Source organism: Zootoca vivipara, chromosome 7 (assembly GCF_963506605.1).
Source record: "Zootoca vivipara chromosome 7, rZooViv1.1, whole genome shotgun sequence".
NCBI classification, from domain to species: Eukaryota; Metazoa; Chordata; class Lepidosauria; order Squamata; family Lacertidae; genus Zootoca; species Zootoca vivipara.
Window position 1 is genome coordinate 37,196,563 of NC_083282.1, and position 24,408 is coordinate 37,220,970.

A 24,408-nucleotide genomic window follows, 5' to 3' on the forward strand; every position below is an offset into this window, starting at 1 on the left:
ATATTCCTTTGTAAGAAAATATGAAATAACTTAAAAACATTTTTGCTGGCAAAAAAATAAAATAAAAATCAGTGTGTGTGTGGGGGGGGGGGGTGACAAGAAATTTTCCGCCCCGGGTACCACCTGACCTTCCTACGCCTCTGACCAGGCAGCCACTCCTGTCTGCAATAAATTCAGCAGACCTACTGCTTTCCTTTCAGTCCGTCTGAGCAACATTGGTCATGGAGGACAACAGCCTGTGTCACCCACCCATCCATGGCTGCTACACTTCTTTGTTTTTGGCTCTAAGCTTTAACTGGCTTAATGGTAGCTCACTTATATATGGTGCGTGAGTCTTTGCTGGGGAGAGAATTGGAACAGAATTCCTAATAGAAAACTCTTAGTATCTTTTCCAAACTACAGTATCTGTTCCAAACTACAGTTTCCACACCTGTGATGGAGGGGCGATAGATGAAAAGTGAGGTCTTTTTTTTTCAAGCTTGCATTTATTTTTGGAAAGTGAGGTATGGGTATTTTCATATCTCAGAGTTTTCTGTGGTATGATTGCATATTTACACCTCACTTCACTTACTGTACTATTTTATTGACTCATTTTAGATCTAGAATCATTGAATTACGATACAGCTTTATATAAATTTACATATATTTTATAAGCTTTGTTAAATTTTAATTGATAAAAAACTTTATTATACAGATGGGGTGGAGACTTACTGGGAAGCTAATATTGGCTTTCTGGCACATTTAATTCTAAAACAAAACAGACATTCACATGCGGTTCTATTAATACTTGTCAGGAACTGAAATGTGCAAAGCAATTCTGAGTGGAAAACATTTTCTTTGTCGTTCTAGTGGAAATGCATCTTAGCAAACTTTCTGTACAATAACTGGCTACCGTGAAGAAATCTCGCTAGCTTTGGCAATTTCAGTGCCTTGTTGGTATGCACTGGGGGAGCCATCTGAGAAAAGGACCTTCTTTGCACCCTGTTGAGGCTGGGAACATTGCAATCTGGAAATCAGACTGGAGTGCATGGGAGCAGCAATCTGCTCTTTTTGAGAATGTTGTCATGAGAACACTGCTCCTCCTCCTCCAAGTCTGAGTGCCTTAACGGAGTATTTCAGTTGGCTTCCTCTCATTAAACGGTCCTAAACTGTAGCTGTTACATATGTAAGGTTCTATACTTAGGCAGGAAGAACCAGCTGCCCAAATATAAGTTGGGGGACACACCTGGCTTGCCAGAAAATGACCTAAGAGTCTTCATAGACCACAAGCTTACCATTGTGATGCAGCAGGAAAAAAACTCCTAATGCTAGGCTGCATCAACAGAAGTATAGTGTCCTGATCAAGGGAAGTACAGTAATAGTCTCACTCTGGTCAGACCACACCTGGAGTACTGTCTCTAGTTCTGGGCACTATTTAAGAATGATATTGGCAAGCTGGAATGTGTGCTGAGAAAGGCAACCAACATAATTTGGAAAACAAGTCTGAAGAGGAACGGTTGAGCATGTTGGCTAAGTTTAGCCAGGAAAAGAGGAGACTGAGAGGAGAAATGATAGCCACCTCCGAATATCTAAAGAGCTGCAACATGGCAGATGGAGCAAGCTTGTTTTCTCCTGCTCCGTGTGCTGCTCTGGTTCGCCAGAAGCGGCTTAGTCAAGCTGGCCACATGACCCGGAAGCTGTTGGCCAGTAAAGTGAGGTGAGCATCGCAAACCCAGAGTCGTCCACGACTGGACTTAATGGTCAGGGGTCCCTTTACTTTTACCTTTACAGGGTAGGACTCAAACTAAGGGAATTATGTTACAAGAAAGGATATTCATAATTGTTGTGGTTGTCGTTGTTGCTTTATACCAGGCACCCCCAAACTGCGGTCCTCCAGATGTTTTGGCCTACAACTCCCATGATCCCTAGCTAACAGGACCAGTGGATAGGGATGGTAGGGATTGTAGTTCAAAACATCTGGAGGGCCGAAGTTTGGGGATGCCTGCTTTATACCCTGCCTATCTCGAAGGGTTTCCCCAGCTGCTCTGGGCAGCTTCCAACAGAATATAAAAACATAATAAAACTAAACATCAGGAACCTGAAACTGTTCTTAACCTGAGATACCATGCCACACGATTTCTGTTCTCATCCTGAAGCAAAGTTCTTAACCCGATGTATTATTTCTGGGTTAGCGGAGTCTGTAACCTGAAGCGTCTGTAACCCGAGGTACCACTGTATTGTGCTTTGCTTTGAATTATTTTGTTTTTTGCACATTATAGTTTATAAGTTGCTTTGAGATGCTAATGCAAAGTGACTAATAAGTTAAATAAATAATAGTAACAACCTGCAAATAGTTAAAATGAACAAATTTTCCTGAACCATACTTATGTAAATCAACACAGCAATTGCCCACAAAGAACAAAATGCCAAGTACTTGGTTTTAACGTATGAACAATGCAAATTTCTGAATCCAAAGAAAAAATTAGACAATTGCTGCTTGCAAACTTTGTAGTCAGCCAGTTCAAACTTTTATTCAGTAAACCAGTGTGCTGGGTACTTCAGAGCAAACCAAAAGCAGTCAGCCAACCACAGAAAATAGATATGGTACATGCCATCATATAGGCATTTAGAACCTAACAAAAACAAAGGTATCACTGTGGAACCAGCTTTCCCTCACTCATGTTTCATCCAGGTAACTTTGGGAAATGGAAAGAAGTGAGTCCAGAGGCTGATCCACACAATACCTAATTCAGGGGCTGGATTATTTCTTCAGCTACATAAGATGGCTTCCCTGATTTGATATTAATTTACTTAATTATTTCTGATAGTGACTGGGAAACAAGGTGGTGTGGTGTGGGTGTTGCCTTTCACTACAGAAAACATTTTAAGGTCTCAGGCTTAATGATGAGCAGATGAAAATATACAAAAACAAAGTTATGGCTGGGGTGGGGGAAGCACAGCAACACACACGCAAAAACACAATAGCTCTTGGATGCATTTAAATGCCATTTTTTTCTTTCGTATACCTTTTTATTTTCTGCAGTATAAGCCTGAACATTACTTCTACTGCTTGTTACCAGACAACCCTTTGTTTTAAAGGAATGCCCCCCTTTCCTAAACATTACGGCTCCATAGAAATAATGGATAGCCTTTATTATTGAACAAACCAACTCCCCAGCACTACATCAAGCAGAGACTGAAGCTCCAGGGTTATACTTTGCAGTGGCCCTTATATCTGGGGATGTTGATCTGACAATCCTTCTTCATCTTTTGAAGTGGTTGCCTGTAAAGGGGCTATTGTATGGCCGTGGTTGAGTTTATAACTTGGATATATCCAACAAAGCCATCTAATTCTGAGAATAGAGAGGATTGATGGTTACAGTAAACGGTATAAAAGCTTTTGGAAATCCAAGGAGTTCTGGCTTGTGCACCTCATAACAAGAAATAGCATTGCTGGACAGCTTCATCATAATGACAGAAGCAGGGTAATGACCATCACCCTAGTCCTGATAACTGACCCACTAAGGAATATATGGTTCTGTGTACACACAGCATCTTTACACCCTCCAGAATTTTTATTTATCATTTGAATACATTGCGTTGCCAAATCTTGTAGCTGTAATTGCAAACTATGAGGCAATGCAAGATTATATTTTCTAATTTCACTCCCTGCCTTATCTCATTAGTGCAAGCCTGAGGGAGAACATGCTCACTTCATCCTCCAGAGCCGTTAAATGTCCACTCTAGTTTTTGCTGTCATCAGGTGGTTCAAAGGAGCCAAGTACATACATCCCTCCTTTTCCAGGTCTCTTGCCCGAGGGAATGGAAAGGGTAGTAAGACAGCCGCTGGCCAGATGGGGTAGTCAGTTGCTTCAACAGATGGTCTCCCAATCTATTTTCTGACAAAGCTACTGTTGATCGCACTCCTATGAATTCAGTCCAGGAGGTCAAGAAACTAAGTTGCTATGGAAATTTCCCTTGCATAATTGCAAGTTGAAAACAGTTAGAATTCATGAGGCAATGCAACTCCATACTCGTCTCATTAAACAGGTGTTGCATGTTTCATACTAAGCAGATGCCGTGTTACAAACACTAAAAACCAGCCTCTCGGTCAAGGAAGCATCTCGATTTAAGACATGATTTAAGGGCATTTCTAGGCTTCCTTGTCCTCAGTAGAATCTGAGCATTCCGTGAAAGTTAACCTCCTAACTACAAGGCTGTACTGACAAACATCCAAACTTCTCCCTCATTGCAAGGGAATGCATCCTTCATAGCTACATTCATTTTGTATAACTACTTTGCATACTAACTATCCAGACAGATCTGCTTATTCTCTGAACGTATAGGGGGAGGGCTGTAGTTCAGTGGTAGAGCATCTGAGCTGCATAAAGAAGGACTCAAGTTCCATCCTCTGCATTTCAAAAGAACCGGAAATGTCTCCTGTCTGAAGTCCTGAGAGCTGCAGCCAGTCAGTATAAACAATACGCAGCGAGATGGACCAATGATCTGACTCAGTATGAGGCAGCATTTTATGATCCCGCCATCATCACATTTCTCCTGGTTGTTGACAAGAGGCATTGGAAAGAGTTCAAGGAGAGTAGGAGCTAAAAGTTGCTGGCCTCTTACTGAGCAGGTGAAGTGACCCAGTAGTCCTATGGGCTGATGGAATGGCTGCTGCTATTACTCTTTGGTAGCTCATCTATCCTGCACGTCTTTGTTTGATACAACAGTTTTAAATAGATGTATGAACTGGCCCTAAACTAGGCTGGTGTAAGAGAAGCCAATGCAAAAGAAGCAACAAGCGCTTGCTAGCAACCAATACAGTGGTACTTCGGTTTACAAACAGTCCCGTTTACGAACGCCTCCATTTACGAATGCCACGGACCTGGAAGTGTTTACATCCAGGTTCCGCAGCGTCGGATGCGCAGACGCGATCTGCGCAGCTCGTGCATATGCAGAAGCGATCTGCGCAGCGCGTGTGTGCACAGAAGCACTCTAATGGTGCTTCATGCACGTGCAGAAGCGTGCCTTCGGGGAGCGAATGCCTCCGTTTACGAACGCCTCCGTGGAACGGATCACGTTCGTAAACCGAGGTTCCACTGTATTGTCGAAAATGATCTTGGAATAAGATTGTAATTCATTTTTAGAGGCTGAAGTTAAAAGTTTCACAATTAAAATAAGACATGATGTCAGTCTTGTGCAAGTGTGTCGGTCATACTTCCTCTTATCAAAGGTTAGCCTCTACAGTGCTGTGGGGGCAGGGAGAATCTTAACTAGGAGATACTGAACTAGGATACTAAATTAGGGGATATTGAATAGGAATCCCTTTTTTTTGTTGGTGCATCATCATAGCAGAGAAACATACACAAGACAAATACAGCAATGGGGCATGATGGAACTATGGAAATAATACTGCTATATGTTATTGGGTGTGTGTGTCACTCAGATGATTTCCTGGCCTGTATCTCGTGAAGTTACAGAATCTAGTAGAAGAATCTGTTAAACCAGTCAAAGCAGTCTGTTTGTAAGGTGTTGGTCTTAGTGTGGTATGCATTGCCCTCTCACCTGGCTTGATATATCATCCTAAGATGGAGAACAATAGGCAGGTAGGAGGTGGTCTGTGTGTTTGTGTAAGAGAGAGAGTTTTGGTTGCTACTGGAAGCTGGAAACACAAAGGCTATGACTTGGGTAGGCAAGATATATTGGAGGGTTAATGCTGCAAGCCCTTCTATCCTGTATTCAGGCTTTTTGTGCAAATGTTATATACAGTGGTACCTCTACTTACGAATAACTCTACTTACAAATTTTTCTACTTACGAATGGAGCTCCGTCTGCCATCTTGGATGCGGTTTAGATAGGATTTTTTCTACTTACGAATTTTTAGGTAGGGTTGCTTCTACTTACGAATTTTTTCTCCCAGTGTATTCCTATGGAATTTGACTTACAAATGTGTGTTCGGAATGCATTAAATTCATAAGTAGAGGTACCACTGTATATTATCCTAAAGCAGGGGTTCCCAACAAAATTTTCTCAAGGACCCCTCATCGAGCCGCTATTGTGACAAGGACCCCCATTAATTCCTAATCCTAAAATTAAAAAGTGAGAGCCAAATTAAGAGTCTTTTTATATTTTATATTTATACATTTTTTACAGTTGCTTGAACATCAAATGCATTATCTTCCTCTTCATCTGTAGGCCTTTGTCGTTTTAACGAACCACTTCTTAACCAACGGTCCATTTTTAACTACGTGAACTGTAGCTTCCGCGAAAAACAATGCTTTGTTTACAAACACTACTGTTTTGCAAAGAGGCAGCGCGCGCCAGGGAGGAGGGAGGGGAATGGAGAAGACAGGGTACCTGCGTAGTAGCGCACAAATGAAGCCAACGCGCGCAAAGCATCTTGGGGAGGTGAGCGTTAGTACAATGCGCGCACTGCCTCTTTGCAAAACAGTAGTGTTTGTAAAGCGCCACCTAACGGCATACAGCAGAACTACTGCCTCTATCTAATTCTAGTTTTGCGCTAGACTCTGCTCATGCAGGAAGTGGCCAAAACAAAAAATCTGTTATCATACGAAATATATTTAATATATTTTTTATTCTAATAGCATCTTGCGGACCCCTCTGGCATAGCTCGCAGACCCCTGGGGGTCCGCGGACCACCTGTTGGGAACCACTGTCCTAAAGACACCACAGTCTCCACTGATTTTCTTTCTAAGGAAACCAAATTCTAGATAGGTGCAGGCACCCCTGTAGTGTCTCACTGCACTGCCTTGAAACTGGACTGCATATAATAAAATGCTTATGGAAACTGTTGCAACTGCATTTCCCCTTCACTGCTGTAATGCTTCAGTGCATGTAGATGACTCTCACAAGCCAATGCCTTCATGCATTTTGGAGCTGATTGGTAACATATGAAGCACCGTTGGAGAGACATTGACTTGCTTCAGGGCCACCCGTGGCTGAGCAGTGGGAGTTGAACCTTCTTTGATCAAACACAATTCTCTGTCCAATGTCCCACCTCCCTCATGCACCCTATTATGATGTGCTAGCACACAGCGGTGGCTCCTTTTAGAACCTAGTTTATTCACACTGGACAGGGTTTTTTGTTGAGAGAGAGGGAGAGAAACTGGCTCCATCTGTACTCTGTCTGAAAAGTGCCAGCCAGCATCATTTCACCTACCAGCTGGAGTTGCCATTGGAGACCAGAAGACCCTTATAGTTGAAGCACTTTATAGGAAGGTTGGGACCTCTAATGTAAGACTGCAGTGTCAGCACTGGCAATGAATTCAGACCCCAATGTAGGCCTGGCAACCATGACATTCTGGGACAGAGGTGAAAGCCCTCAATGACTGAGCCAAGCTGACAATTAATTAAACCCTCATTAACAGCAAAGTGGCTCCTCACCCCCTCTACCCTCCTGTTTAGGAATGTGATTTTTCTGTGTGAGGACGTAGTCTGCATATTTTATAGCTTGTGTACTTTAGACCTTCTTCTGATCTTTTGGAATGGCTGTGCGTGGCATATGTTCCCTGCAGATGGGAGCTGGGAAAAGAAAGGAAAATGCATATTCATTATTTTCAGTGTATGAAGGACATCTTTCCTATAATGGTGTTATTTATAAACCATTATTAGGAGACGGTAGATTGTTGGAAGGATTTCAACAGCTATGGAGAATCACGGGTGCTTAAAGGCCAGCAGCCTGCTATAGAACAGCCTTCCTGAACTTGTGCACCCTACTGGGGAAGGCCACTTTATTATTATTTTATTATTTTTAAAAATATAATATTTATTAGTTTTACATACTTCATACGTCAAATACATATTATGTTACATTATACATTTATAGTTTGCTCCTACGAGCTGACATCCCTCCTTCCTTCTTCTGGCTTATTTATGTCACTTCTAATTTTTCGCATTGTATTTTTCCATTCTATATATTGTTGTTCTGATTACGCAATTGTCCATGAATTGTCTGTGAATATATAAACCCTTTTATGCATACAATTCTTATTTTAACATTGTTGTTGTCTATCTATGTACTATTTGTAAATGCATTTGGTTACTTTAGTTACATTGTACTTTATGATTATGATTATGATTCCAATAAAAATATTTGTATTACACATTATGAGGATTATTTCTATTTTACTGGTTTCTCTATTTCATATAAATCTTCTCTATGTACAACATAAATTTCTTCCATGCTTTTTGAAATGTTTTGTCGCCCTGTTGTCGGATTTTCCCAGTTAGTTTAGCTACCAGTATTTCCCTGTGCTCCATTACCTTCTGTTGCCAATCTCCCACTGTCGACAGTTGCTGTTGTTTCCAAACCTGTGCTAACAATAGTCTCGCCGCTGTTGTTGCATATAAGAACAATTTCTGATCACTCTTTGCAATTTTAGACAATGTTTTTGTATTATTTTGTAATACTGAAGTTTCTAATATTGATCTTGTATATTCAAAACCTCTTGTTTTTTTGTCTTTTTAAAAAGTATCATTCATTTGGTGGTACTCCATCCAACCTGAAAACTTGTCCTTTAATTCCTCATATGGCCTAATCTTAATTATATTATTTTCTTCCAACAGCATATCTCTGTACTTTAACCAGTCTCCATTCATATATTTTTTTCCAGTGAGAAGGCTTCCTGGGGTCAGCCACCATGGCGTTTTCCTTTCAAACCAGTCCTTGTATCTCATCCATACCTCATATAACGGTCTTTTTATAATGTGGTTTAAAAAGTCCTGATGTACTCCAACCTTGTCATACCAAAGGTATGTGTGGCACCCATATCTGTTCCCAAGCCCCTCCCAATCTAATATATCTGTATTGTCCAGTCTAAACCATTCTTTCAACCATGTTATACATGCAGCTTCATAATATATTTTGAGGTCCGGCAGTGAGAAGCTACCCCTTTCCCTTTTGTCTGTTAATAGTTTGAATTTTATTCTGGGCTTCTTCCCCTGCCACAGAAACCTAGAGGTCATTCTCTGAATTGACCTAATCCGGTAATGATTGGAATGGTTTGAAATAAAAAGAGCATCTTGGGTAGGACACTCATCTTGATAACAGCTATCCTCCCCCAGAAAGACAATTTCAGTTTATTCCATATTTCCATATATTTTTTTTACTTCCGGTGAAGGCCACTTTATAATAACCTATCACGCCTTCTATCATTGGCAAAGCCATTTCTCACACAAACGGTTTATTACTGTAGCATCGCCTATTTGTGCTCAACTGTAGGTGGCGCATGACTTTGTCTTAAGAGTGTATATAACTGGAAATGCAGGAAGTTGCCTTCAAATCAAGTCATACCATTAGTCCATCTAGCTTCATACTGACTGGAAATGACTCTCCAGGTTCAGAGATCAGCCTTCTTTCCCAGTCTGAAGATACCAGGGAATGAACCCACCATGTTTGGCATGCAGAGCATTTGCTCTGCCACTGAACCATGTTTTTCTGAAAAACAGCCATTTACCCTAGGGCTGCTGAAGGCATAAGCTGCATTTCATCAGGCCCTGTAAGCATTGCAGCTGTTGTTTGTGTGCAAGTATAACAGCATTCTTGCATTAGGAAAACACAGTCTCCTGTTCTTTGCCTTATCATACCACACTTCTCCTGCTTTCATATTTCCAAAATATTGCATGGTGGGATATAATGCCTCTTGGGGAAGTGTGTTGAGCACCATGAGCATGGAATCATAGAGCTGGACCGTTCCTTACCTGAACTTCTCCTCCATTACTGGTCAGGAATGGTGGGCACTTATTGCTGCCTCCCACAGCACAGCAGCAGCCCCGGCACTCACTTGCAGAAACTCTTAGAAAGTGTTGGCATCTCAAGTGAGTGAGCAGCAGCACCACAGATACTGATTTTCTATTAGTCCACAGCGTCTACTGCATATTGATTTTCTTATTCCCTCTCCCATGCTTTCCTCCCAGCCCCCCCTTCTCTGATTGATGGATCATTGATATTACCTGCTAAGAGGAGTTACAATTAAGCAGATGTTAGATAACTTCCCCCTGTATTTAATAACACTCTTAATTCAATTGTATTCTTTACATTTCCCTTTCTCGCTGTAGCCTTAACCAACTTTCATCCTGTGCATTCAACAAAAGAGGTGCTGATTACTGAAGGGAAAACCTTTTGACAGAATCCAATCACAGCCACAGATCTACTGTAAGTTTTCTTACAGAAAGAGAAGTTTATTTTGCTGCTCACTTGCACACAACAAAGGAAAGCCATGTACAACGGATGGTTAACATTCACAAATCCATTCAAAGCCAGTGGCTTGGAACCCTGCTCATGGGATTTCTCCACTGGTGAAGAGGGGAGTGATTTAAACCATTTTGCCCTACACGGTTCCATGTGTCCCTTGAAAATCTGGAAGATTGTGTGGGAAGCCAAGAGCGAGGCCTGGGTTAAAAACTGTGGCCCTCTCAGATGTTGCTGGATTAAAACTCCCATCATCCTTGGCCACTGTCCATTCTGGCTGGGGCTTACTGGGCACAAGAATGTCTGAATGGCCAAATGTTTGCTATTCCTGGCTTGGATGACTGATTCTCTCAAGGTGTCTGTTTCTTTCCTCTGAGTCCTATACTTATGTGGCACTTCCCATTCTGTGTCAGGGCTCTGGGTGTCACCTCATCTGATTTCTCCAGTGAACTGTTTCACTTGTGGATCCTGGGCATTAGGGCTAATGGGGGCAATGTTCCACCAGCCTCGGTCTGCCTCAGACAACTTCTACCTGCCTACCATCTTGCTTAACATCCAGCCCAGGGGGTTGACATTTGCTGTCAGCTTCCTCTTCCTGAATCTTGGTGTTGCCATCATAGAACTCAGTAGGATGGAGGACGAGGCAAAACTGCCATTCCATCTGCTTGTCATTGGCTCTGGCTCCCATCTACTATTGGCCTCACTGTCTTATGCCCTACTCGTGCCAGTGAGCATCAGCACCACCAGTTCTGGATCTCTGCATGGTGGGCCAAGCTCACAACTTCTTGCTTCGCAGTCGCTGCTCTCTCCCACCCTCAGCTGTTATTCCCTCAAACTGTTGTTTGATCACTCAGAAGGAAGGGGTGGGGATATGGAATCTGCTGAAAGGAGTGTGTGGTAGTCTGATGAATCTTCTCAGAAAGCTGATTTGAAACAAACCAGCATACAGTATTGGTTGCCTTGTGGTGAAGCAATTGTTTGTGCACCTTACCACAAGTTCAGGTCATGAGTCGGTACATCTATGCATATTTCCCCAAAGCGTATTGAGTGAGGACATTAGCTAAACAATGGTAGGTATCATTTTCAGCCCATTTTCTGCCATCCCAGAAAGTTGTGAGGATTAGCACTTAATTACTATGCAACCATAGGCAGAAGCCAAATTAGCATTTCTGTCTCTGATGTCCATAAATGCCGCTGTTCCATAGTTTCCTCCCTGGCAAACTTTTGCATCCACAAAGCTTGCAGCACTGCTGAAATCCCAGAACATATATTTAACCCTTCTTGACAGGCTCCTAATTACAGAATGATTGATTGAGGCTGAGACTGCACCTGTCTGTGTGAAAATGTCTTCATATTGGTTTCACGACTTAAACCAGGAGAACCACAGAAGAATGATTATGAAATACAAGCGGCAACGTTAAGAGATGTACAGAACATTCACTCATTTCGATGTTCAGATCAAATGTAGTGTTTTCACAGGAGCAAGGAACAGTATTTCTCCAAGCTCCTTAAATGTGCAAATGTTCTCCTTTTTTCAATGTTGTTTGCTGCAATTGTTTTACAGCAATCCCCACCTCCCCAACTGCCTGAAGCAGATTTGGAAATGCAGAGACAGCTCAGAGGAAGGAAGACCGAGAATGAATTTAACTCTTTTCTAGCTACCATTGGGATCCCAATAGTAGCTAGAAAAGAGTTAAATTCTGACCCCTCTCTCTGAATCTTCTTGTGCTTCCCCCACACCTAACCCATTGGCATGGTACACAGTGAGACTAATTTCTTCTAATATTTGCAGATAATACCTGATACATACCCTTCAATGTGATGCATGGAAAAAAAATCTTCTGGGGCTGCACTTCCATGTGAGTCACTTGACCTGTGCGAGATTGTGGCCCTGGAGAAAAATGTTTTTTTCAAGCACGGCAGCCCCAAAACGTGTATTTGGAGGGTGGCACACAAGATGGTGTCTCCCCCAAAAGGTATTTTTCAGGGCAAGATCATGTTCCCAAATTGTGTGGGAGCACGGTGCCCAAAATGGCTACCATGTCTTGCAGGGAAAAACAGGATGTCCCGATGTCCCTTTTTTCCAGGACAGTTAAGGGGTATGCTAATACACATAATAATCTACGGCACGGATGGGGAATTTGTAGACCTCCAAATATTGTTAGACTCCAATTCCCATCAGCTTCAGCCAGCACAGAGCCTTACTAATGTCAGGCAGGTGAGAAGATGTGTCTGTGTGGTGAGGGGGTAGAATCAACATCCTAAATTCAGGTTGGGGAACTGAGGCCCTCCTGGTATTCTTAGACTACAACAATTATCCTTGCTGGTCATGGCCCATGCTCTAGACCAGCTCACAAAATCTGTCACAGGGTCATGGCAAATGTATATGAAATCAATTGCGACTTCCTCATCTGACTTTGCCTTGCTGCATTTAAGTACATTCCATAATGAAGGAAACAAGCATAACATATGAGAAAGTAATTTGTCGCTGGCGTACCATTCTTTGCTAGGGAGCTGCCACCTTCTGCCATTAAATAATCTGAGAACAAATCAATTATGTCCACTCAATATATAAACCATAATATTCCCAAGGCTAATCGCTTGAGCACATCTAAGTGTGTACACCACACAGACACAGCGAAGCAGAGGTATAAGAGAAAAGAAAGAATGGGATTAGTCACCAAAGGCAACCAGTCAGGAAAGCTGGTGGGGAAAAGGAACATGGGGAGCTGCCTTTATACCATTGGTCCATGTAACTCAGTATTGTTTACACTGATTGGCAGAAGCTCTCTGAGGTCGCAGACTGGAGACACTTCCAGTCTCATGTGGAGGTGTTAGAGATTGTACCTGGCACTTTCTGCATTCAAGGCAGGTGCTCTGACATTGAGCTGCATCCCCTCCCCTAAGAAAACATGTGGCCATCATGAGTAATTTAAGGCACACCCGGACATCTGAAGGCACCCCTGTTTAGGGAAGCTTTTAATGTTTAATAGATTATTGTCTTTTAATCTGTTGGAAGCCACCCAGAGTGGCTGGGGAGGCCCAGCCAGATGGGCGGGGTATAAATAATAAATTATTATTATTATTATTATTACCTTTTGTGTCGTGTTTCTAGGAACACGCCTGCAAGTTAAAGCACCGTGTCCTTTCCGCTGTTTGTCTGGGCCTGATGGTTGCCATCAGGGTTGGGATGGTAGTGATAAGCAGTGGGTAGGGCTAGGGTATGGCTGCAGATACCTCACAATGCTAATCCCTGTTGACCCTGATGGTTACTTCTTCTGGAGGGGGGGGGGAACGTAGGTGTTGGTAGACAAGGCAGAAGCAAGTACATCCCTCGCCATTTGAACATTTGGAGAGAACTGTCGCTAATTGTACACTAGCATTTCTCCCAAGGGTGTCTCCAGACTCTCAGTATTTTGCAGGAGGGAGTCAAGAGCATGTTGAGAATTTAGATATGTGCAAGGAAAGTAGCTTAGAGGGCTCTGCTCCCCTAGCACAACAAATTCACTTTTAAATAGAAAAGGCTCCTCCAGAGGACCTGTTTATTGAACATTCATCCTAATTTGCTACCACAAAGCTTATACAGGAAGTTGGATTATTTATTTATTTATGCTTGCACTGCGCCCCCCCCCCCAAATCCCTGGTAAACCAGCCTACTCATGCACATAGAATGTTAATTATGCTTGACAAAAGGAGATAAAGACACATACAGTGGTACCTCGGGTTACAAACACCTTGGGTTACAGACACTTTGGGTTACAAACTCCGCTGACCTGGAAGTAGTACCTCGGGTTATTAACTTTGCCCCAGGATGAGAACGGAAATTGCGTGGCAGCGGCAGTGGGAGCCCCCATTAGCTAAAGTGGTACCTCAGGTAAATAACGGTTTCAGGTTAAGAACGGAACTCTGGAATGAATTAAGTTTGTAACTCAAGGTACCACTGTAGAATGATTCTTATATAATGTAGAAGGGCTATATGTTGTTGTTTTTAATCTGTCCATCCAAGGTAGGGATTTGCTTTGAAATGACAGGAGTTAAAACTGGGCCGAGGAGGAAGGAGACAAATTAATATATGATATCTCTTAGACAGAGAGCTCCAGAAGCAGAATTCTTCTGTAATGTTTCGTTTCTTTTTTTATTAAAAAAAATCTAATTGATGTTCTGACTGTAGCTATGAACTCCTTTTTTTGCTGTCACTTTAATAAATGCCCACTGGGTTCACCTCCCACGTAAGGCAAGCAAGCCCCATGAGTGTAGATGGGGAGACCTTTAAGAAAAGACCAATATTTGCATATCTATTATAAATGTACTCTTGTGTTATTCTTGTTTCATTAAAAATTTCTATTTGGATAATATGCAAGGTCAATACTGTCAGTGTTGTGGAAAATTCATTTATTTTTAAATTAAAGCTAAATACAGAAAAGCTACTTTCTGAAAGTGGTGTAAATCCAGGAGACCTCCACTGATATGAGTAGTGTTACTCTGGTCTGCGTCAGACCAGAATTTATGCTGGTATATTTATAGATTCTCAGAATATTGCATGAGGGGAAGCTAACATGGCAATTACATCAATTTATTTTCTCCAGGTAAACCTATTATTTTAAATACTTTTCCAAACCAATATTTTGAACCCTGAAGCTCAGGTGTGTATTATTTCCCCCCTCCTTTACAATGGAAGAGCAGAGCTCTCCATTCTATGTTACACTGAGTTTGTTGCTAGATATGTTTCTTTGAAATGAATGGAGACCCCCACAGGAATTGTTCTTGTGCAGCCATTGAAACCAGAAGCTGGGGTGTGGATAAATATGAAAGGAAATATATAGGTTAAGTGCTCATTTGCTTTTTGATTGGAAATCAGATCCACTTAGTTGCAACCGGATGAACTGGGCAGGACAAGACTAAAGTAATTTGGCATAGTGAGAATTCATTGAACGTGTTATTCTTTCAGATGCCATAGACCAGTACTTTTTGCACATTTAACTGTGCAGAAGCCACCAATAAAATGCTGTTGTTGCTTGGGAGTTATCAGCTGATTCTAACTATTACCCCAGTAACCAAACCTTCCTGCTTTCTAATGTTCTTCTCCCAAAACTCAATGCTGGCATCTGTGAGCTCACTCATGAATCCAAATATCCATGAATTTGGATATTTGATTTAGCAGTCTGACATGACATGAACAGCCAGTGTGATACCTTTTGGTTGTGTGCTGTTGTATTGCAGAGCTATTAAATGATGTCTAGTATGTTTAGCCTGGAAAAGAGGAGACCAAGAGGAGATATGATAGCCATCTACAAATACTGAAAGGGCTGGCCCATGGAGCAAGCTTGTTTTCTCCTGCTCTGCAGGGTAGTATCCAAACCAATGGAAACCAGTTACAAGAAAGGAGAGTGCAACTAAACATGAGGAAGAACTTTCTGACAGTAAGAACTGTTCAACAGTGGAACGGTTCCCCTTGGTAGGTTGTAGACTCTCCTTCCTTGGAGGTTTTTAAGTGGCGGTCAGATGGTCCATGGATGCTTTAGCTAGCTGAGATTCCTGCATTGGTAAATGCAAGAGTCTTACTGTTTTCTAATGTCAGGCTGGATAATCCAAACTCTGGCCAGCTGCTGGCAGAGTGTGACAGAGCAGCTAAGCCATTGCCTCACCCAGCAGCTGCATTGCATTCAAACATAGCAAAATATCAAACATTAAAAACTTCCCAATACAGGGATGCCTTCAGATGTCTTCTAAAAGTCAGATAGTTGTTTATTTCCTTGACATCTGATGGGAGGGCATTCCATAGGGTGAGTGCAACTCCTGAGAAGGCCCCTTGCCTTCTGACTTACTCCTTCTCCTTTAAGCTCCCAGAATTCCCTGTTTTAGATTCTTCCGTGGGCTACTGTTGGCAGGTAACCTGTCAAGCAGTACTTCTGCCGGACCTCTTGCTGGGTGGAAGGGGAGCTCATCACCAATGGCAGCCAGTGAAGGGATACATCCACCCAACCCAACTCCCTCCACCTGCCCAGTCTGGTGCAAAGAGAGTTTGCATTGTAGCCAGAGGATTGTAGCTGATCCAATTTTTTTAGATTTGAATACTGCAAAAACAGTCAGTTAGCATTGATTGCCTGGATAAAGCACCAAAATATGTTATTGAACCGTGAAAGCACTTAATGAAAACAACAGATCTGAAATGTTGAGATTCGAATATGAGAGGATGCTGTAAATATTTATTTTCTGCTGAAAGAATTTGTGAGCAAAGATGTAGATTTTTACCAGATTGCAATAGCTTGATCATTGATTTCCCTAAAAAATAATTAAAAGTAGATGTATGCAATTATCATTTTTATAGTTAAATATGATAAAAGTGTTTTCTGTTTAAGCCAATACATCTAAAGGTCTGTATTGGGCCTTGACTTATGGAGAAACAATATTGTCTATTTAACACCAGTAAACAGTGGTGGTTAAAATGATGATTTCTTTTCAATATTTCACCTGTGGGTTGAGAAATCCAATCTTGTACTTGGTTGTTATCAACAGGAACACAGAAGAATGAAAAGCTGTTTCTAAAGCCATAAAATCCATCCATTCCAATGACTTGGGAAGGTCAAGCCGTGAGCCTTGTAAGCAAAAGGACAGGAGTTCAAAAGACAGTCTTGAATACTAATGATGTGAATGAATTTAGTTGTAGCTATTAGTTGTTGTGTTGGCCTCCTTTAAAGGTAATGAGGGATTTTAATTCTCCCTGAGCTGAGACGTATCTTTAAATATGTAATTTGAGATCCTTTTTCCTAGCCTAGGAAACGAACACTTTCTCTGATTAGCATGGAAGTGTATGAAGTTGCAGATGAATTCATGAGCTTAGCTGTAGGCAATGAAAGTATATAACAAACAGGCATCAGAAATGTACAAATGAATGAAATTAGTTATCACTGTGGACCAGAGTAATGAAAAAAAAAAATATAGCAGGAGGTGAGTGCATAAAAAGACAGTCCTGTAAATAATCAGTAGGTGACCATGTAAACTTGACATGGTTTGGAGGGAGAAATATACATTTCCAATGGAACAAATTTTCATTTTCCACTTTACAATGGAAAAATATTTTAAGCAAGAGAAATATATTTTTCCTTTGTATGCTGCAAGACTCTCAGGGCAGCATTTAGAGGGGTTGCTCTAAATTTATACTCACATCAAGCCTATGAATGAGAGAGAGTTACTGAGCCCAGGTCAGCAAAGATTTTAATCCCGATTTACCTGTTCAGAGAACTGGCACTGTTTATACTGCATCATACTTGTACTACACTCTTTAGAGCTCATAGTACAAGTATTTTCTACTGCCCTGCACAGCTACTCAGAGCATTAAAACATTTGCACATGTCTGAGAACAATGAAAACACCTAACACAGTGGTTCCCAATTAGGGGTCTGGGGATCCCTGGGAGTCCACAGAATGTACCCAGGGGGTCCGTGGCCCCATCCATTGCCTCCCTCCAACAATTTTTTTTTCATTTTTGCGTGGTAAAAGGACAAATTGTATGGTTTGGTTTTTTTAGTATACTGTACCTAAAATCATTTGCTTATTCGAGGCTACCCCAAAAAAATTGGTCTGTGGAGATAACTACAATAGAGTTTTCAAAATTTTCAAAAGCAGGGGGTCTGTGGCTTGGCTTTTGAAAAATAGGGGGTCCTCAGTAATTGGGAACCACTGATCTAACACACTTAAGATCTAAACTGCTAACCTCCACATTGTTATACGGTAAAAATGACCTGTGCCTTTGGTCATCATGGCCCAGAGACTGTTGAGAGTCTGGGTGCTCACCCCCAGACCATGGTCTAAGGCACGGGTGTCAAACACAAGGCCCGGGGGCCAAATCCGGCCCGCCAGACCTTACATTATTACAAAAACAGTAATAATTGAATGCAGTGACAATAATTTATGATAATAAAGAGTGGACACATAGTCCTACAGATACAACCGGCCCTTTGAGGGTGACCAAACTGCTGATGCGGCCCCCGATGAATTTGAGTTTGACACCCCTGGTCTAAGGGTTACACAGCTACTTTGCTAAAACTAAACAGGTCTGGGAACTGACTTGATGGAAGCCCACTTTGGAATCCCATGTAGGACACCTTGAGTTCCAAAGTAGAAGAAAGATAAGATATAATCTAACTAACGGTGAGACGCATTATTTTCTACTTGCCACTGTAAACCAATGATATTCTTCCAGTTAAGGAATGAAAGGCTATGGACAGCTGAACAGTCTTGAGGAAGCCATATTGCGGCAAATATTCACCTTTATTAAAAAGACAAATAACCATAAGAAATATTGGAAAGCTGCACAATGATGGTTGTTTTCATAATGGAAAATGGCTTCAAGGTGGGTTTGAGGACCAAGATGGTTACAATTAGCCTCCTTGGTGTGGAAAAGCCCTCAAAATGAAAGAGACTCTTTTTGGCCCCAGACTTCAGAAACCACCGAGAGTAGTTCTGGTGGCAACTTCTGTAGCAGAACCACTAGGGGGCAACAAGCTCACATACATGCATAGCCTATATGGCGTAGCTTTCTGTCCTTGCAAAGGTGTGTAAGAGGGCCAGTTAATATCCAAAGCACATGGAGGTTATCAGTCTGCTGGAAAAAGGAAGGTAAATTCATTTGTATTTATAGGGGCTTCCTACACAGAACATTCAGAGTAACTTCAGCCATACAATTTTGTAAAGCACCTCAGAGCTCTTCTAGGAAGCTTGACAAACCAACAGCATCACAGTTTTTCAACTCAGCCTATCACCCATAGACATGGATGCCATTTCTCTCTGATAGTTTACTTTTATTGGAAGAACCTTAGACAATTAGAGTGAGGACCTTTAAGGCAGCTTTCCCCAACCTTGTGCCTTCCCAACATTTTGGACTATAACTCCAAAAAATTCTAACTGCTGGATGTGTTGGTTGATAGAAATTGTAGTGAAAACTCATCAGGAGGGCACTGGCGGAAAGTGGAAGGCTGTTTTAAGGTGTGGTTGAATGGGCGCCAAGGCACATTATCCTGGATTTGGCAGCATTTGTTTTCAAGGCTGAGTCGCACCCATTTTATCACACTTGAGAATATGTGGTTGGCTTCACTCATAGACTATGTACACACCATGTATTTAAAGCAGGCATCCCCAAACTGCGGCCCTCCAGATGTTTTGGCCTACAACTCCCATGATCCCTCGCTAACAGGACCAGTGGTCGTGGAAGATGGGAATTGTAGTCCAAAACATCTGGAGGGCCGAAGTTTGGGGATGCCTGATTTAAAGCATGTTTAAAACACATACACTCCACAAAGGGTGGCTATTTTTTTCTTCTTTTCTCGAAAGTTGTAGTCACCCTTGGCCAACCAATGCCAGTTCCGTGTGTGGCCATCTGAAACTATTGCACACTCTTCCATTACCTCCCCTCCCCACACACAAACAAGTACACAGTCTCATCCTACAGATCAGAATGATCAGATGAGGAAGGGGATTATCACTTCACCCTAAGCAAATGATAAACCCACCTGTATCATGAGGCAGGGATGAGTGGAGAGGTATGCATGCCTGTTATACTATATTTTTAGTTTTGGTGATGCTGCTATCAAAACTGGTAGGTTATGGAAACCAGAAATGCGTGTGTGTGTGTGTGTTTGTGTGTGATCAGGTCCCCATTCTGGGGGGTAAACCATTCCCATCTCTTAAGGAATGTACCACAAGCCCTTCATGATTCTGGTTGCCTTTTTCTGTTTTATCCGGCTCTTAAGATGCCCTTTTATAGATGGGGTGACCAGAACTGTACCTAGTATTCCAAATATAACTGCACCATATATTTATAGAAAGGCATTTTACCCTTCAGGCTACTTTTATTTTTAGCCTTCCACTTTATAATCCCTAACATAGACTTACTGCTGGCTGCACTCCACACTGATGTTTTCATTGAGCTATCCAACGTATAATGAAACAGAATGTAATACAATGTGCTACCCAGAGTAGAGCCTGCTATCAGTCATCGCTGTGCTTAGAATTTCATATAGTACATTCGTCTTTCGTCTTTCCTTTTTCTGATTACCTGTTTACACAGTTCCTGTTTATGAAAACTTAATACTAGGTGTCTTGGTACATTTCTGGTATTCCTTTGGAAAAGAGTGGCAAGATCAGAAATAGCGTATAGATTTCTGAGCATATGCTTGGAACTAGGGATGTACGAAGCCGTCGTTTTCTGCCCTGCCCTGTATTTGTCACATGCAGCACTGTTTCCCTTCTGCTGCAGTTTGTCTTCCACCAAAACCTACATTATTTGTCTCACTGTCTGCTGTGGTAAAATTATGAAACTTGTGTCATTTATGTAATTAATTATGCAAATCACATGGTCATTATGCCATTCTACCCCAGTCATTAAAAGGCAAATTGGGAGCGGGTCTGCAATCAATTGTATAAACAACTACAACATGTGTTCCCTGCCGGTAGACAATTAACACATGTATTTCATCCCTGTCCCTGATATTTTGCTATTTCAGCTGCAGTGATTTCAAATATCACTTCTCTGTATTCTGAATGGGTGCAGTTGACACGCCACTATTTCTTTTCATACCAATCTGTTCAGTTTTAACTGCCTTTCAGGAAAATTCTAGATTGTGAGGCTAAAATTCCACTTGGAGAGCCCTGTCTCACACTGCACTTCAAGGTACTTGCTTACAAAGGATGCCTGAATTGTACATTAAAGCTGCGAAAGTACAGATGCTACAAAGGCACATTTGCAAAGTAAACACTTTTCAGGGGATTATAACTGGCTGAAGCTCCATGTTGAGTGTATACTTGGTAGCAAAGTCAGGTCTGCCACTAGCCCAAACCATGCATTTGTGCTCCTATACTCATCAGCATGTGTGTGGGGATGTGCCAAACAGTGCCACCTTCTTGTCTTCAGGTGAACAGCATGACTGTCACTATAGCAGCTTCATGCATACAGCTGTGTGCTTGAAGGCTCCACCATTACAAATGGTAATGCTCCATGTGAAGACTGGAGGCTGGGGTGGGATGTCATATAGAGGAGGGTGAAAGGTTGTTTTCTGCTGCTCCAGAGAAGCAGACACGGAGTAATGGATTCAAGCTACACGAAAGAAGATTCCACCTAAACATTAGGAAGAACTTTCTGACAGTAAGAGCTGTTCGACAGTGGAATTTGATGCCAAGGAGTGTGGTACTCTCCTTCTTTGGAGGTCTTTAAGCAGAGGCTTGACAGGCATATGTTAATAATGCTTTGATGGTGTTTCCTGCTTGGCAGGGGGTTGGACTGGATGGCCCTTGTGGTCTCTTCCAACTCTATGATTCTATGACTGGATGACTTCCTGTTCCTGTCCAGATGAACACAGGAGCAATAATGCCTGTACAGTACAGGGTTTCTGTGCCTTGCACAAAGCACCTACCTGAGCTCCTCGGTGCAATGCCAGGATTCAGAGGGAAGAAATCAACTTTTCCAACTGACTAAGAAGAGGGTTGTCTCTCCCAGTCGCCTGAATATCAGAAACTTATGGGAACAGCTGAAGGTCATGTGACCAAACTGGCTTTGGTGGTATTTCTGAGTTTAATTAATAAGACCACAACAATATGTTTTTTGCTTGCTCTTCAAACAGAAAAATCCTGCATCTGTCTCAGCACAAGGGCTCCAACTTAAAGGATCACAGGCTAAATTGTTATTTCCTTTGGCATTTTGCTCTCTGCAGCTGCTCCACCAGCGGAGTCTGCTGCCATTGTTGCAAAACAAACACATTGATACTCACAATTAAAACCAGTTTCAAAATGGACCCTAACTCCATCCCAGAGTTTGTGTACAGGGAAGCAACTGCATCTGATGTATGCATTGCAGCCACTCTGCAGGGAGCCTTTGTCACAGGTATTTGTTTTAGATGTGCTTGCCCAGCGTGATGCTCAATTTGAATTCTTCCCCTTAACACACAGCAATGGACAATCCCTCTCATTTCACTTCAGGCTCTTTTGCAGAGGCTGGATGGCACTGCTGGAAGCTAATCAGCATGATTTTTGTTACACTTCTCAGGGACCTCTTGGTAATCATTGCCTTAATCATCCTTTCTAAAGGGGGCCCAATGTACTCCTAAACTCTGGAATGGATTATACTCGGTGAGGCACTGGGGGGGGGAATAACTGTCTCTGCCAATACCTGTTTTGTTGTTTGCCCCCTGAATTCCGCAGCTACCTGGGAGACACAGAAATAATCTGGCATTATGATTTTTTAACCCGCTTTAAAAAGTGCCCTTCTCTTTGCTCTTAGGACAAATTTTGTATATGTAAGCGTCAAATAGCTTAAGCAATAAGAGCAATTCTCATGACGCCTCGAATCCGCTGACAGATCAGTTCAGATCTAATCCACGTTTAATTTCACAGTTGAATAAAATGATTTTATTCTTTCTCTTTCGCCCTAAAGACTATGTTGCATATAATAAATCCCATCTGGAACAAGGTGGTTGGAATCTCTGGCAAGGAATATCTTCATGTAGCAGATGCAGCTGAAATCTCCACATGGCCCCCATCAGTTGGCATCACTATACTGTACTTGCTGAATGCCTCTTTTGATATGAATCAGGGTGTGCACCCCTATTTGGGTCTTCTAGTTGTTATGTACAAGCAGAGGGCCCATTCTAGGTCAGGGCCCATTCTAGGGGTAGCCAATGTGTCATCCAGATGTTATCTCCCATAATCTCAGACCATTAGCCATCCTTTCTGGGGCTGATGGAAGCTGGTATCCTACAACATCTGAATAACACCACCTTAGCCACCCCTGCTGTAGACATAACTGAGTGTGTGTGCTTAGTCACCCAGCATTTTCTAACTTTTGGAACCAGCAAAAGTTAAAGTTCTAGTATTCTTGGAGAGTGGCAGCCTCAGTCAAGACAATCTCTTTCTTGCTTGTCGTCCCATAATTGAACCCCTCATCGGACTTGAGTATGGTCTCTTCCATGGGAATTGAAAGCTCCTTCCTTGTTCAGTGTTGCTTCTCTTAAGCAGAGTGCACTAACACAGATTGCCACCCACCCATAATTCAAATGAAATTGCTTAATGTATTCCACTTACCCCAGGCTCACAAGCTAAATCCAAATCAGGGGTCTTTCTCTGGAGGATAAACGGCTTTCCTTCCACTTTTCTATCTCCTTCTTCCCTACAAGGGTCTGAAGGGCAAACCCATTAAGATGTCAGATCTCCTCCTCCTCACTTGCCTGCCTATGATAACTGGCACCTCGTGGCATATGTCTGAGGAAGAGTGATTTCTTCCGAGCGTTTACTAAGAAGAGATGCGGTGATTTATTCTTATTAGTTGGGAGGCATCTGTAATTCTGTACAGCACACAATCACATCCAACCTATGGGAAATTGTAGGTTGCAACAATACATCCCTGTTTGTGATAACGGGTCATCTATGCTTCTTACCTGTGCAGGTTTGGTGTCAGATGTGTGTCAGGTGCTGTACAGGACCCCCAAAGCGCTACAGTCTCTTCAGAAGAGACTTGAAATTCATATTACACAGACAGGAGAAAGGCAAAGGGAAACAACAGGGTTTGTCAAGAAGCAACAAAGAGGTGACACATGTACAAGATCATTGGATACAGATTAGTTATTCTTTAGCTATCCTATAATGGTGGAACCATGGTTTTTGTTCTGTGTGCCCTGAGACCTCCAGGCATAGGGCGGTTAAATAAATAAATAAAGCAAGCCATGGTGGTTACAGAGTAGAACCAAGGTGATAATCTATCCAGGTGTGGAGAACCTTTGGCCAGTGGTCGCTGAATGACAAGTCCCATCAGACCCAGAAAGCATGGTCAGTGACCAGGGATGATGGGAGCTGTAGTTCAGCAACATCTGTAGGACCAAAGGTTCTAATCCAGGCATCCCCAAACTTCGGCCCTCCAGATGTTTTGGACTACAATTACCATCATCCCTGACCACTGGTCCTCTTAGATAGGGATCATGGGAGTTGTAGGCCAAAACATCTGGAGGGCCGCAGTTTGGGGATGCCTGTAATCAATTGTTTGACATGAATAGGACCACAGGAGGCTGCCTTATCAGACTGCCTGCCTCAGGGGTAGCCAATCTAGCATACTCCAGATGTTATTGGACTCCAAATTCTCATCACCCCCAGCCAGCTTGAGCAGTGATCAAGGTGAAGGTTACAGTCCACTGAAATCTGGAGGACTTCATGTTGTCTTTTCTTTTCTCTTCTAACAG